The sequence below is a fragment of the Sus scrofa genome, chromosome 3 (genome assembly GCF_000003025.6).
Source record: "Sus scrofa isolate TJ Tabasco breed Duroc chromosome 3, Sscrofa11.1, whole genome shotgun sequence".
In the NCBI taxonomy this organism is placed as follows: Eukaryota; Metazoa; Chordata; class Mammalia; order Artiodactyla; family Suidae; genus Sus; species Sus scrofa.
The window spans coordinates 9,738,228-9,753,099 of NC_010445.4; the positions used below are offsets into that span (position 1 = coordinate 9,738,228).

Below are 14,872 nucleotides of genomic sequence, written 5' to 3' on the forward strand. Positions count from 1 at the left end.
GAGCGGCCCAAGAAATAGCAACAACAACAACAACAACAACGAAAAGACAAAAGACAAAAAGACAAAAAAAAAAAAAAAAAAAAAAGATTTTTTTTTTCAATTTCCATTTGATTCTTTCTTTCTTTTCTTTTTTTTTTTTTTTGTCTTTTTGCCTTTTTCTAGGGCCGCTCCTGCAGCATAGGGAGGTTCCCAGGCTAGGGGTCTAATGGGAGCTGTTGCTGCCAGCCTACACCACAGCCACAGCAGGTTAGATCCAAGCTGCATCTGCAGCCTTCACCACAGCTCACGGCAACGCCGGATCCTTAACCCACTGAGCAAGTGCAGGAACCGAACCCTCAACCTCATGGTTCCTGGTCGGATTCGTTAGCCACTGAGCCACGACGGGAACTCCTTGATTCTTCTTTATACCTTCTATTTCTTTGCAGTTTTCTACCTTTCTCTTTGTTTCAAAAGTGTTCACTCTTCCTGGAAAAGTATTTAAAAATCTGATTTAAAGTATGGGTAATTCCAGCATCCCAGTAATTTTGGTCATCTCAACATTGGCATTTGTTGATTTCTTTCCCCATGCGAGTTGAGATTTTCCTGATTTTTCATATGCCAAATACTTCTTATGTATTCTGGATGTGTTATGTAACATAACATATCCTATAATATAACATACCCTGTGATATGACATATTCTATGATACATCATTCTATGATATAGCATATTCTATAATAACATATTATATAGCTATTGTGTAGCTCTGGTCTTGCTGATACTTGTTTTAACAGACAGTCTACCTGGTTGTGTTCAGACCACAGGTTCTGACCAGGCTTCTGTAGAGTGTGGTTCCAGTGTCAGTTTGGTTTTTTTTTTTTTTTTGTCTTTTTGTCTTTTGTTGTTGTTGTTGTTGTTGCTATTTCTTGGGCCGCTCCCGCGGCATATGGAGGTTCCCAGGCTAGGGGTTGAATCGGAGCTGTAGCCACCGGCCTACGCCAGAGCCACAGCAACTCGGGATCTGAGCCGCGTCTGCAACCTACACCACAGCTCACGGCAACGCCGGATCGTTAACCCACTGAGCAAGGGCAGGGACCGAACCCGCAACCTCATGGTTCCTAGTCGGATTCGTTAACCACTGCGCCACGACGGGAACTCCTCAGTTTGGTTTTTAAAGCTGCTGCTGTGCTCTGACAGATGTGCCCAGCGTATGCCACCCAGTGGCCAGTCAGGGTTTGGTGCTTGGGTTCTGTTCTCAAGGTATGTGGCATGTGGCTGAGTGCCGGCTCCACGCAGGTGATGTCAGAGTGAGCCCAGGAGTCGGTAGAAACTTAGTGGGGTCTCTTCTCATCCCTCCCTCTCCATTGATCTCCCCTGTAGTTTCTGGGTCCCTGGGGCTCCCCTTTTCAGTCTTCTAGCCAGAAAGCTGGAGTTTAGTTACCTACTCTGCCACGTACTTCCTACAGCTGCCCCTGCATCCAGGGCTGGGTGTTGGGAGGACAGAGAAGAAAAGCTACAGGGTTTGCCCAGCTGTCTTAGCCACAGCGCCTCTGATCAGAGAGAAAGGTTCCTCTTCTTCAAAGCTGTTGCACCTGCAAGCCCTGCTGCCACAGCTGTCACTGTTGCCAGTCTGACACTGGCAGGGTTGCCTGGGTAGGGCGTGAGAGAATGAAGAGGAGAAACACGAGAATTTCCCTCCCTCTGAGCATCAAGAGTCTGCTTTCTTACTCCTCCAGCCAGAACTAAAACTCTGGGTTTCTTGGAACTTTGTCTGTGCCCAGTCTCCGCTTCTGCGTATCAGATGGCCCTGAGCCCAGGCTGGGGGATACTGGAGGGGGAAAAAACAAAAGCAAAAACAGGAAGCGCACTTTGTGTTCCAGTGGCACTTTGTAATCTGGTCTTGTCCTCAGAGTCCATGCATTCTGTCCAGGTTCCACAGCTGTGTTCAGTGGAGAAATGGAGTTGAATGTGCTCGCTCTGTCTTCCTGGAACCCACACGCTGTTTGTTTTTTGGATCAAATTATAAGACTTTACATTTAGCTCTTTTGCATTTCATCTTGGTGTTGTTGGCTGTATTGATTCGGGTTTCCAAAATCCTTTTGAATTGTGATCGTGGAATTCAGCATGTTACCATGTCTTTCTGGTGTAGTCACTGGCAGGTTTGATAAAATACACCTTCTTTTGTCATTGGTAAAATTGCTAAATCAGACTAGGCCAGGGCCAGACCCCTCCAGCTTCCACTAGAGAGCTCCATCTAGGCCAGCATGAACCTGTTCACTAAAACTCCGGGTGGGGTTATTCTTCAGCTAGGAATCAGCCAGACTCACTTTTATTTTATCTTACCCACAGAGGCGTCATGGGAAACTAACAGGTTATTTGGGGCCATGGAGTAAGTACAGTAAACATAGGTTATAGGCTGAGCTCTCGCTGGCTCACCTTAACCTCAAGCATCTCCTGTTTAAGCAGATTTTTTTAATCTTAGCTTGTAAAACGATAAGCTCTTTGTAGATCTAAACTTCCACAATGTGATGACTTTGCCAAACGCATTGCTGTAATGAAGATACATATCACACGATCCCTCGTCAGTAAATCTCAGAACTCTTTCAGAGCAAGAAACTGATGTTGGAGTTCTCGTTGTGGCTCAGTGCAAACAACCCGACTAGTATCCATGAGGGACGCAGTTTCGACCCCTGGCCTCACTCAGTGGGTTAAGGATCTGGCATTGCTGTGAGCTGGATGTAGGTCGAAGACTCGGCTCAGATCTGGCATTGCTATGGCTGAGGTGTAGGTCAGCAGCTGTAGCTCCAATCCCACCCCTAGCCTGGGAACTTCCATATGCTGTGGGTGTAGCCCTAAATAGACATAAAAAAAAAAAAAAGTGATGTTGATACTAGTTTTCTCTGAGTTTGTACTTAATGGGCCTATATTGGGTCTTGGAATCACATAATAACTTTGTAGTAATCAGTTCTAGAATTGAAGGAGACAGGCTGCAACCCACAGAGCTGAGGTTTCTTAAACCCTCCTCTTCTGGCCTCTTTGAGACATTAGGTGCATGTGATCATGCAGTTTTCAGTCACATTAATTTGCCCAAGCCTGACAAAGAGTATATGAAATCACACAACAGATGTTGTTATTTCAGATAGATTTTGTCCAGAGCCTCCAACCTGCTTAAAACGGCCTCGCCCTTGTGCTCTCTCGCTGGGTTTCCCCTGTTGTGGTACCCATGTTGCATCATAGTAGCACTTTTTTTTTTTTCCCAACTGAGGGTTATGATCCTTAACCCACTGGGCTGTGAAATCAGCTTGGGGGTTACAGATGTTGTTTTCAAACATGGGTAAAATGGACTAGAAAATAGCAGCGTGCATCGCACCCTGAGTAACTGCTCTGCAAACTTTCCCTTCAGTTTCTCTGTGGGCTCGGGACTACAGTCAGACAGATTTGAAAATCATTGTTATAACACGTGGGCTCTGCTCTTACGCAGTTAGCACCTCTACATGTGAAAAAGCAATTAGTAATACTACAGGGTTGTATATGCTCCACACCAAATGACCAGGATAGAGAATGCTATAGGGAGAACATCATAATGATGGTTTGTGTGCCCTTTACCTTGCCCTTTCAGTTTCCTTCCTTCCTTTTTCATTTTTGTGAAAGAGAAAATAGGTTTTCTAGGTGGTCAAACTGAATAGAAACTTAATGTGGTGATGCTCAGCTCTGCCACAAGGGGGCCTCCGTGTGCCGCTGGGTTCTTGACAGATTTAGCAATAAATCCCCCAAGCTTTTTGGTTCTTCTAAAAAGTGGTAAGGGACAGCTGGATAGGAGTTCCATTCTGTTGTTGGAGAGGAAATATCCCCACTTACTGTCCGTGCTGATCCAGCAGTTTTGTGAAGATGCCCTGCCGTGTGAGACTTGTCTGAATGATACCACAGGATGGCATCAAGCCAGCTTGGATTATCACGAAGCCTTGAACTCCCCAAATGATGTATTCTCACACTAGTGTTACTTATCCTGACACAGGCCCACCTCCCAGAGAGACTCAGGGTGACCTTAAGGTAATTTGTTACTGACTACATCACAGGCAATTTCTTGGGGGTGGGGGAATAAGTGAGGGATTAAGAGGGCCATACTTTCAGTCACAAAATAAATGAGTCACAGGTATGAAATGTAGAGTGTGGGGAATATGGTCAGTAACTGTACTCTCTTTGTAGGGTGACGGATGATAACTAGACTTACCATGTGGTCGTTTGGAATGTATAGAATTACTGAATCACTTTGGTGTATATCAGTAACTAATATAGTGTTGATTAGTAGGTCAGTTTTACTTCACTCATAGAAAGATCACAGCATTCTCTGGTGGCTCAGCAGGTTAAAAAGACCTGGTGTTGTCACTTGTGTGGCTTGGGCCACTGCTATGGCACGGGTTTGATCCCTGGCCCAGTTATTTCCCCATACGGTGGGCATGGCCAAGAAAAAAAAGAGAGAGAGAGATCAACTTAATGTGGGTACAGAGGTGGGGCAGTGGAAGGAAGGGGAATTAGATGAAGGTTGTCAAAAGATAGAAACTTCTGGTTACAAGATGAGTACTGGGAATATAATGTTATATACAATAAAATAATTAGCACTACTGTACATTATAAATGAACATTGTTGAGAGTGTTCTTAGCAAAAGGAAAATTTTTTTCTTCTGTTTCTTCACTGTGTTTGAGATGATGGATGTTCACTAAACCTGTTGTAATCATTTGAACGCTAGGGGGGAAAATCAGTTTCTCAGCCTCAGCACTGTTGACACTTTGAACCAGATAATTCTGTGTTGTGAGGGACTAGATCCCATTCTTTGTAGGATGTTAGACAGCATCCTGGCTTCAACTCACTGAGGCCAGCAGCACTCAGGCTCCCTCAGTCACTGAAAATCAAAATTGTCTCCAGACACTGGAGTTTGAGTTGTGGCTCAGTAGGTTAAGAACCCAACTAGTATCCGGGAGGATTCGGATTCTATCCCTGGCCTCACTCCATGGGTTAAGGATCCAGCGTTGCTGCAAGCTGCAGGGTAGGTAGCAGATGCGGCTCAGATCGGGCGTTGCTGTGACTGTGGTGTAGGCCAGCAGCTCCTGCCAGCAGCTCCTGCTCTGATTCGACCCCTAGCCTGGAAACTTCCATATGCCACGGGTACAACCCTAAAAACAAACAAAAAAATGTCTCGATAGACAAGTGTTCCCTCATGGGAAGAGGGGCAAATTGTCCCCAGGTAGTAAAGTTCATATCTCAACTGGTATTGGTGTTTGGAAGGCACTCAATTTATGTTGTGGATTGCACCACCTATCTCACTGCCAAAAGTCTCATGTATACTGTGCTGGAAAACAATCCATATCCTTCGTGTCTTTCGGAGATAAAGGTAATATGTGATCATTTTAGATATTTTTAGAATGTACAGAAAAAAATAAAGTCAGATGTAAAAATTATCCATCATTCTTCCTAAAAATAATCACTAACACTTTCATGACATTTATTTGTTTTAATATTTTTATAGTTGTCCTACTTTTATCATTGAACACTGCATTCACAAACATTTTCTCATGTCCTTGCAATCCCATAGTACAAAGGGGTTTTTTTTCCTGGTCTATTCATACATCTGGGGTTTTTAAGTCAATATCAGTTTCAATTACACTCGGTGGTCTTTTCTCTAGTATTCCTATATTCTGTGAATAAAATTTCAGATTTCTAGATTTTAAAATATTATGTAGACAGTAGTATAAAAGTAATGAAAACTCAAATATCATCATCCTAATAGATCACCTTTCTTTCTATGCGTTTTCTTTTAATCTTTCCAAATGCACATGTCATTTGTGTGTGTTTATAGTTGTAGTGTATGAACAGTTTTAGCAAGTGATAGTGTCCAGCCGTGGACATGCCGTGATATACCTACCCCTTTCCCTTCTGTTAGACATTAGATTGATTCCAGTTTTTATCTTCTTCAGAAGATAGTTTAGTGAATTTATATACGTCTCCCTTCCCCCTTTCTGGGTCATTTCCTTAAGATACATTTCCAGCAGTGGGAATTAACTAGATCACAGAGAATAAAAAGAGATCATGGCTCTTGAAATGTAGCACCAGCTTCTTTCCAAAAGAGTGGTACCCGTTTCTGCTGCCATCAGCAATGTGCCATGCTGCACACTTTGCCATGTCCTTGCCAGCACTGGCTTTAAAAATTATTCCTCCGCATGGAGAAAAATGCGACATCGGAGCAAGTCAAGCTCTTCCTGAGGCCTTAGTAAAAACCTTAGAAAATTACACATCCAGATCTGGCAGGACTCTGCTAGCAGCCTCCACTCTCTTCCCACCCCAACCCCCACACCACCCACCTTGTACAGCCTCCAGAGCTTTGGTTTTTTTGGAGGGGCCGCACCCACAGCATATGGAAGTTCCCAGGCTAGGGGTCTAATCAGAGTTGCAACTGCCAGCCTGCGCCACAGCCATGTAAGATCCAAGCCACATCTGTCACCTACACCACAGCTCACAGCAACACCGGATCCTTAACCCACTGTGTAGAGCTAGGGATTGAACTCGTGTCCTCATGGATACTAGTCGGGTTCATTACCCCTGAGCCACAATGGGAACTCCCAGAGCTCTTTTTTTTTTTTTTTTTTTTAAAGGGCTGCACCTACGGCATATGGAAGTTCCCAGGCTAGGGGTCGAATGGGAGCTACATCTGCTAGTCTACACCACAGCTACAGCAGTGTGGGATCCGAGCCGCATCTGCAACCTACACCACAGCTCACCACAATGCCGGATCCTTAACCTGCTGAGCAGGGCCAGGGATCGAACCTGCATCCTCACAGATGCTAGTCAGATTCGTTAACCGCTGAGTGATGATGGGAACTCCCCAGAACTCTCTTTAAAATGTAGTTTGGAGGAGTTCCCATTGTGGTTCAGAGGGTTTAGTATCCCTGTGGATGCAGATTTGATCCTTTGCCTCGCTCTGTGGGTTAAGGATCTGGCTTTGCCACAAGCTGCAGCAGAGGTTGCAGAGATGGCTCAGATCCAGCGTGGCTGTGCTGTGGTGTAGGCCTGTAGCTGCAGCTTCAATTCAACCCCTAGCCTGGGAACTTCCATATGCCTCAGGTGCAACCTAAAAAGATAGATAGATAAATAAATAAATAAATAAATAAATGTGGGTTGGATTGTCATTTGTTCTACTTGCATATTAATAATACTTAGCACTTACTGAACATTGATTATGTAGCCTCAGTTCTGAGTGCTTTGCAGGTATTAGCCCATATCGTCTTCACAGTGGCTCTGTCATAGGCTCTGATGTTCTCCCCCTTTTACCATGAGGGACCTTAGGGACCATAAGGTAACGGCACCTGCAGCACTAGGGGGAGTGAGTGACAGGCTGGCATTTGATCTCAGTGTCTCCACTGGCCTTGTGCTTACCTACAAGGTGATCTTGCTTGAAACCTAGTCAGCAGCCCTTTCAGGTCTCTCCACCGTTTTTGTCTGGTCACTCCCTTCCAAGTGGCCTCTGCTCTTACCAAGCTTACGCTTGTGTTCTTCTGCCTCTGCAGGAGCTCAGGCCTCTGTGCTCTTTTCCTTTTTTTTTTTTAATGTGGTCTCTTTAGGGCCACACCTGTGGCATATGGAGGTCCCCAGGCTAGGGGTCTAATCGGAGCTGTTGCCACCGGCCTATGCCACAGCCACACAGGATTTGAGCCACATCTGCAGCCTACACCACAGCTCATGGCAATGCCAGATCCTTAACCCACTGATCGAGGCCAGGGATTGAACCCAAAACCTCATGGTTCCTAGTCCGAATTCATTTCTGCTGCGCCATGACGGGAACTCCGCTCTTTTCTTTTTCATGCTGCCTGACTCCTGACTCCCCATCGCCTGGAAAGCTTCTCCTCATCTTGCACCTTCCTCTCTTTGTAACGCCTTTCCTGACCTCCCGACCTCCACCTTGCTCCTGGAGGGTTTTGCACATACTTGGTCATAGAATCTGCCAAGTCACATAATATGCCCATCTCTTCAGTTGCAATCTCAGTTCCATGAGGGTAGGCAATGTCTTTTTTTTTGTTTTTAATTAAAAAAACTTTGTTTTGAGAATGGTTTTAGATTTACAGAAACACCGTGAAGATAATAAAGTACAAAGAATCCCTTTATACAGTTTCTCCTGCTGTTAACATCTTCAGTTAATGTGGTTCATTTGTCACAATTAATGAACTTATAGTGATACACATAGTAGCTGAGACTATCCTTAATTTTTACCTCATGCTTTTTTTTTGTTCCAGAATCGCATCTAGGATATCACATTACATTTAATCAGCATGTATCTTTAGGCTCCTGTTAGCTCTGACAGTTTTTCGGTCTCTGTTTTGATGACTTGAGAGTTTTGAAGGTCAAGTGTTTCTGTAGAATGTCCCTCGGTTGGGATTTGTCTGCTGTTCTTCTCATGATTGGACTGGAGTTAGTTCTTTTGGGGAGGAGACTGCAGAGATAAAGTACCATTCTTAGGTCCGGGCTGGATGCTTGTCAGGATGACTTGTCACGGTTGACGTTGCCCTTGATCACCGGCTCAGCCAGTGCCCATCAGGATTCTCTGCTGCAAAGTTAGCTTTTCTCCCCGCTTAAAGATTGGGGGGTTATGCACCCCCTCCGGGAGGGCAGAGTACCTACATAAGGTATCTGAAATTCTTGTGCACAGATCTGTCGACTCTCCCTGATTTTTCTTTTCAAATATATTTTTTTGTTATAGTTGATTTACATCCCGTATTTCTTTATATCAGTATGGACTCTGGGATGTTTATTTTGTACTTTGGGTTTAATCCAGTACCGTATTTCCTTGCTCAGGTTGTTCCAGCTTTGGCCACTGGGAGCTCTTGTGTTTGGCCCTTGTGTCCCTTTTACATACTCCCATCATTGTGGGATTTGGGTTTTTTTTCCTAACAGCACTTCCTTACTTCCCAGTACTGCAAGATAGTCCAGACTTATCTTGTATGTTTCCTGCCCCTAACCTAGAATCAGCTGTTTCTTTAAGACTGCTGTTTATTTTTATTGGAAAATGCAGTAATTTTGTTGAATTGCCAAATGACTTGAACGTGCACCGAATTCCTAGGTCTCTCCTCTTGGAGAGTGGTGCTTCTGGGCCCCAACAGCCTGTCTCCTACACACAGGAACTGATTGTGTTTACTCTTAAATGGGGATTGTGTTTTCAGGAGCCTGTCAGCTACAAGGAGTGCTCTGACCCTCCTCTGTTAATCAGCATTTCAGGCATCCAGAACCCCCTTCCACAAACATCCAGGTTAAGGAGTATTTTACTGTTTAAGATCAGAATTGAAGATCAGATCCTATGCTCTCTTCCTGCTGTCTTCAGATATGTGTGGGTGGATATGGATGGTGGTTCCTAGAGAGGCTTGAGGCTGATAGAGTATGACTTAGTTCTGGAACAAAATAGAAATAACCAGTGGTTTTGGCCTTGGAGCCCAGGTTCTAGAGCAGAGCTCCAGGCTGGTTGGTATATGGAGAATGGACTACACCTGGCAGAGACCCAATCCCCTCACCTTTGGGGTGGATACTGAGTGCCCACGGCCTTGGACCAGTTGCCCCACGTGCCATAGAAATATCCTTTTCGGGGAGTACTGCCTTGGGAGTCCAGGGAGCGCAGATATGTTTTTCATCCATCTCAGATTTTTCACTCATTCTCTCAGTATCATCATGTTTTCTTTTTCAATTTTTTAAAATTATAGTTGATACACAGCATTGTGCCAATTTATGCTGTGACAGTGACTCAGTTAAACATATACATTCTTTTTTATATTCTTTTCCATCATGGTCCATCCCAGGAGATTGTATGTAGTTCCCTGTGCTCTACAGTAGGACCTTGTTGTTTATCTATTTTAAATGAAATAGTTTGCATCTACTAACCCCAAACTCCCAGTCCATCCCTCTCCCTTGGCAACCACAAGTCCATTCTCTATGTCTGTGAGTCTGTTATGTTTTATAAATAGGTTCATTCGTGCCATATTTTAGATTCCACATGTAAGTGTATCATAATGGAATTTGTCTTTCTCTGACTTCACTTAGTGTGATAATCTCTAGGTCCATCCATGTTGCTGCAAATGGCATTATTTCATTTTTGTGTGTAGCTGAGTAGTATTCCGTTGTGTATATGTACCATACCATCTTTGTCTGTTCATCTGGTGGACATTGAGTTGTTTCCAAGTCTTAGCTATTGTGAGAAGATGTGGATGCATGTGTATTTTTGAAAAATAGTTTTGTCTGGGTATATTCTCAGGTGTGGGATTGCTGGATCATATTGGTAATTCTATTTTTAGTTTTCTGAATAGTGGTTGTACCAACTTACATTCCCACCAATAATGTAGGAAGATATCCTTTTCTTCATACCCTCTCCAGCATTGTTATTTGTGGATTTATTAATGATGGCCATTCTGACCAGTGTGAAGTGGTACCTCTTTGTAGTTTTGATTTGCATTTCTCTAATAAGTAGTTATGTTGAACATTGTATCATGTGCCTACTGGCCATCTGTGTCGTCTTTGGAGAAATGTCTATTTAGGTCTTCTGCCCATTTTTTGATTGGATTGTTTGGGAGTTTTTTATTGTTAAGTTTTATGAGTTGTTTGTATATTTTGCAAATTAGGCCCTTGTCGGTGGCATCATTTGTAGATGTTTTCTCCCATTCCTAGGTTGTCTTTTCAGGTTTCTTTTTATGGTTTCTTTTGCTGTGCAAAAGCTTGTAAGTTCGATTAGGTCCCATTTGTTTATTTCGTTTTTATTTCTATTGCCTTGGTAGACCTAATAAAAATAAAGCATTTGTACAATTTATGTCAGACTGTGTTTGGCCTATGTTCTTCTTGAGGAGTTTTATGGTATTAAGTCTTAGGTTTAAATCTTTAAGCCATTTTTAGTTTACTTTTGTGCATAGTGTGAGGGCGTGTTCTAATTTCATTGATTTACGTGCAGCTATAGTTCCATATAAATTTTTAGATTATTTGTTCTAGTTCTGTGGAAAATGTCATGGGTAATTTAATAGGGATCACATTAAATCTGTAGATTGCTTTGGGTAATATGGCCATTTTTACAATATTAATTTTTCCAATCCAAGAACAGGGGCTATCTTTCCATTTCTTTGAATCCTCTTTAATTTCCCATATTAACATTTCTAGTCTTTCATCTCTTTGGTCAGGTTTATTCCTAGGTATTTTTTTATGTGATTTTAAAAGTTTGTTTTGTTTTTTGGGTTTGTTTTGTTTGTTTGCTTTTTTTTTTTTTTTTGCTTTTTAGGGGTGCATTTGAGGCATATGGAAGTTCCTAGGCTAGGGGTTGAATCAGAGCTACAGCTGCCAGCCTACATCACAGCCACAGCCACTTGGGATCTGAGCTGCATCTGCAACCTATACCACAGCTCAAGGCAATGCCAGATCCTTAACCTACTGAGTGAGACCAGAGATCGAACCTGCATCCTCATGGATCCTAGTTGGGTTCATTAACCACTGAGCCATGAAGGGAACTCCCTAAAAGTTATTTTTTACATTTCTTTTCTGCTATTTCATTGTTAGTATACAGAAATGCAACCAATTTCTGAATGTTCATCTTATATCTTGCTACTTTGCTGAATTTATCAGGCCTAGTAGTTTTTGTGTGGAGTCCTTAGCATTTTCTATATATAGTATCATATCTGCATGTGATGACAGTTTTACCTTTTACCTTCCAATTTGGATACCTTTTATTTCTTTTTCGTTTCTGATTGCTGTGGCTAGGACTTCTAATATTATGTTGAATAGAAGTGGTAAGATTGGGCATCCTTGTCTTATTCCAGATTTTAGCAGGAAGGCTTACAGCTTTTTTCTATTTAGTATTATATTGGTGGTGGGTTTGTCATAAATGGCCTTTACTATGTTGAGATGTGTTCCTTCTATACCCACCTTTAGAAGTGTTTTTATTATGAATGGATGTTGAATTTTTCAGATGCTTTTTCTTTTTTTACTTTTCTTTTGTTAACGTGGTGTATACATTGATTTCCATGTGTTGAACCATCCTTGAAAATGAACTTGAGATGAATCCCACCTGATCTTTTTTTTTTTTTTTTTTGGCCCATATCCAGAGTGTTTATTCTCTCCAGTGGGGAGGGGGGTGGGGTCTGCTGTCCTGAAGCGGGCGGGCTCCTGCGTGTACCATATGAAGCCATAGGTTGCATTGAGAATCTCCTCATTGGTGTGCAGCCATAGAGCTCACCCATCATTGGGGTGACCCAGTGCGTTGTGTGGAACACAGACTCGCCCACCTTCCTGTCGGCACATCCTTCAGGATGATTGCCGCCTCCTCCAAGTTCTCCCGAAGCGTCTGGAGAATTCTCCGGTCCTTCTCTGCCTGAAACAGAGGCCTCAGTGTCCTCAATCTGCAGGCGCCTGCACTCACGGTTCCACTTCATCGTGCTCGGTTATCCGAAGAGCAAGGTCCCGATGCCCACAGCAAACATGCATAGCCCGACAGTCCTCAACGTGGGAGCTTCGGCTTGTAGTCGATAGGGTCCCCGGGCGGGAGCATGTCCTGCTTCACCTTCGACGCCGCCATGCTCGCTGGCCTATACACCTTTGTTTTGGTGGTATCTTTGGTTTTCGTGTTAGGGTAATATGTCTTTGGGAGTGTTCCTTCCTCCTCAGTCTTTTGTAAAAGTTTGAAAAGGATCAGTGTAAGTTTTCTTTGTATGTTTGGTAGAATTTGCCTGTTAAGCCATCTGGTCCTGGACTTTTGTTTGTACAGAGTTGTAAAATTATATATTTTATTTCACTTATAGTGATTGGTCTGTTCAGATCATCTGTTTCTTTTTGATTCAGTTTTGGTGGGCTGCATGGTTCTAGAAAGTTTTCAGTTTTTCTAGGTTGTCAAATTTGTTGGCATATAATTGTTCATGGTATTCTCATGGTTTTTTGTATTTGTGTTATCAATTGAGATTTCTCCTTTTTCATCTACTAGTTTACCTGGGTTTGCTCTCTCTCTTCTTGGAGAGCCTGGCCAGAGGTTTGTCCTTTTTTTGGGTGGGGGGGTCTTTTCTAGAGCCGTACCCGCAGCATATGGAGGTTCTTAGGCTAGGGGTCTAATCGGCGCTGTAGCCGCCAGCTGCACCAGAGCTACAGCAATGCTGGATCCGAGCCATGTTTGCGACCTACACCACAGCTCACAGCAGCACCGGATCCTAACCCACTGAGCAAAGCCAGGGATCAAACCGGCAACCTCATGGTTCCTAGTCGGATTCATTAACCACTGAGCCACAACGGGAACTCCTGATTCCCTTGTTGACTCATTGGTTTTTTAGTAGCATGTTGTTTAGTCTCCATGTAGTCATTTTATTTCCCATTTCTTAAGTGTTGGTGAAATACACGTAACAGAAAACTTATCTTAACCACATTTAAGCGTGTAGTTCAGTGGTACTAAATACATTCATATTGTTGTGCAGCTGTTATCACCATCCGTTCCCATAACTTTCCATCTTGTAAAGTGAAAACTATACCTGCTAAACAGCAGTTCCGCATTCCTGGCTTCTGCCACTGCCCTTCTACTTTCTGTCTGATTTGATGACTCTGACTATGTCCTGTAAGAGGAATCAAGTTCACTCAGTATAACGTTGTCAGGGGTCATCTGTGTGTCATAGCCTGGGTCAGAATTTCCTTCCTTTTTAAGGCTGAGTCGTTGCACAGTGTGGGTAGACCAGTTTTGCTTATCCATTCAGAATGTTCATCTCATTTTTTTTCCAGCTCATTTTTCTTTTGCCTCAGTTTGCTCACGCACTGCCTTTCCACAGACAATGTAGGCAGAGGCTTAAAAGTCAGATGGTCTAGGTTTTTACTGATTATGAGACCTTGATGAACAAATTACTTAAGCTCTCTGAGCTTCCCTCCTCATCTGTGAAATGGATACAGAGTCGGGATCCTCATCTCAGAGGCTGTTGTTGGAATTAAACAAGACACTAAGTGTATGCACAGGCCTAGCACAGCGCCTGGCACACAGGGGTCTACCAGCACTCAAATCTTAGCTGGTAGAAGATGCTCACCATTTGTACTTTCAGAACTTTTTGTTGACAGGAGATTGAGAAAGGAGGAAAATCCTACATTAACGAAATCCTAGAGACGATTTCAACCCCTTGCCATGTTTGCTCTTTAGTGTCCCGTACGAGGTGGTGAGGGTGAATTTTAGATGTCCTTCCCCCCCCTCCCCCGCCTCCCATCTTGAAGCTTTTTGGCGACGGGGGGGCTCGGGAGTGCTGGAGTGAGTTCCTACGTGACTGCAGGAGGAGGCTGGCTGTGTCTGCACGTGGCCGCCCAAGGAGGACTGTGGGCCGCCTCTGGGCTCGGCTCTGCCTCCTTCCAACTCTTGCCCACTGCCCTGCTCCCAAGACGAGGGGAGGGGGAGTTGGGAACAAGCTGTCTTTGTGCTCTGCTTTAGGCCAGCCCAGCTGCACTGTGGGTACCAGCACACGGGACTCAGAGCTGCACATGGAGCGTCAGAGAGAGGGTTTCTGGGGCTGTGGGAAGAGCCGGGTGGCTGGCATATTTGTTGTGGGCAGAACCCTCTGCTGTGGTTTTGAAAATCCTCTCACACACTGGGGTGAGATGGCAGCAGGGGTGTTTTCAGCCTGACGTTAAATGCTAAGGGGCTGCTGAGGACATCACCTGCCAAAGTGACAGGCTTGGGGGGGTACTTAGAGAAAGTGGTGAGGCCTGATTTCTGGGGCATCAGAATCTCATATGTGCTGGACCTTTTTGTAAGGAAGAGGTCCACCCCCCAGCAGCGGTCTGTCAGTTCTGTGCCTGGCCCTTTATACCCAGGACTAAATGGACCTGAGAACTCTCGGGCTTCTCACTGTAAAGTCCAGGAATGACTGG

The 14,872-nt window shown here is 43.9% G+C and overlaps 1 protein-coding gene and 1 pseudogene across 2 annotated transcripts in view; one reads left to right on the top strand and one right to left on the bottom strand.

Moving 5' to 3' along the window:
• The window catches only part of PRKRIP1 (PRKR interacting protein 1 (IL11 inducible)), a 37,386-nt gene that overhangs the window by 14,240 nt on the left and 8,274 nt on the right, over window positions 1-14,872 (top strand). The gene's annotated exons all lie outside the window — the stretch shown is intronic.
• LOC102167970 lies at window positions 11,987-12,808 on the bottom strand (annotated as a pseudogene).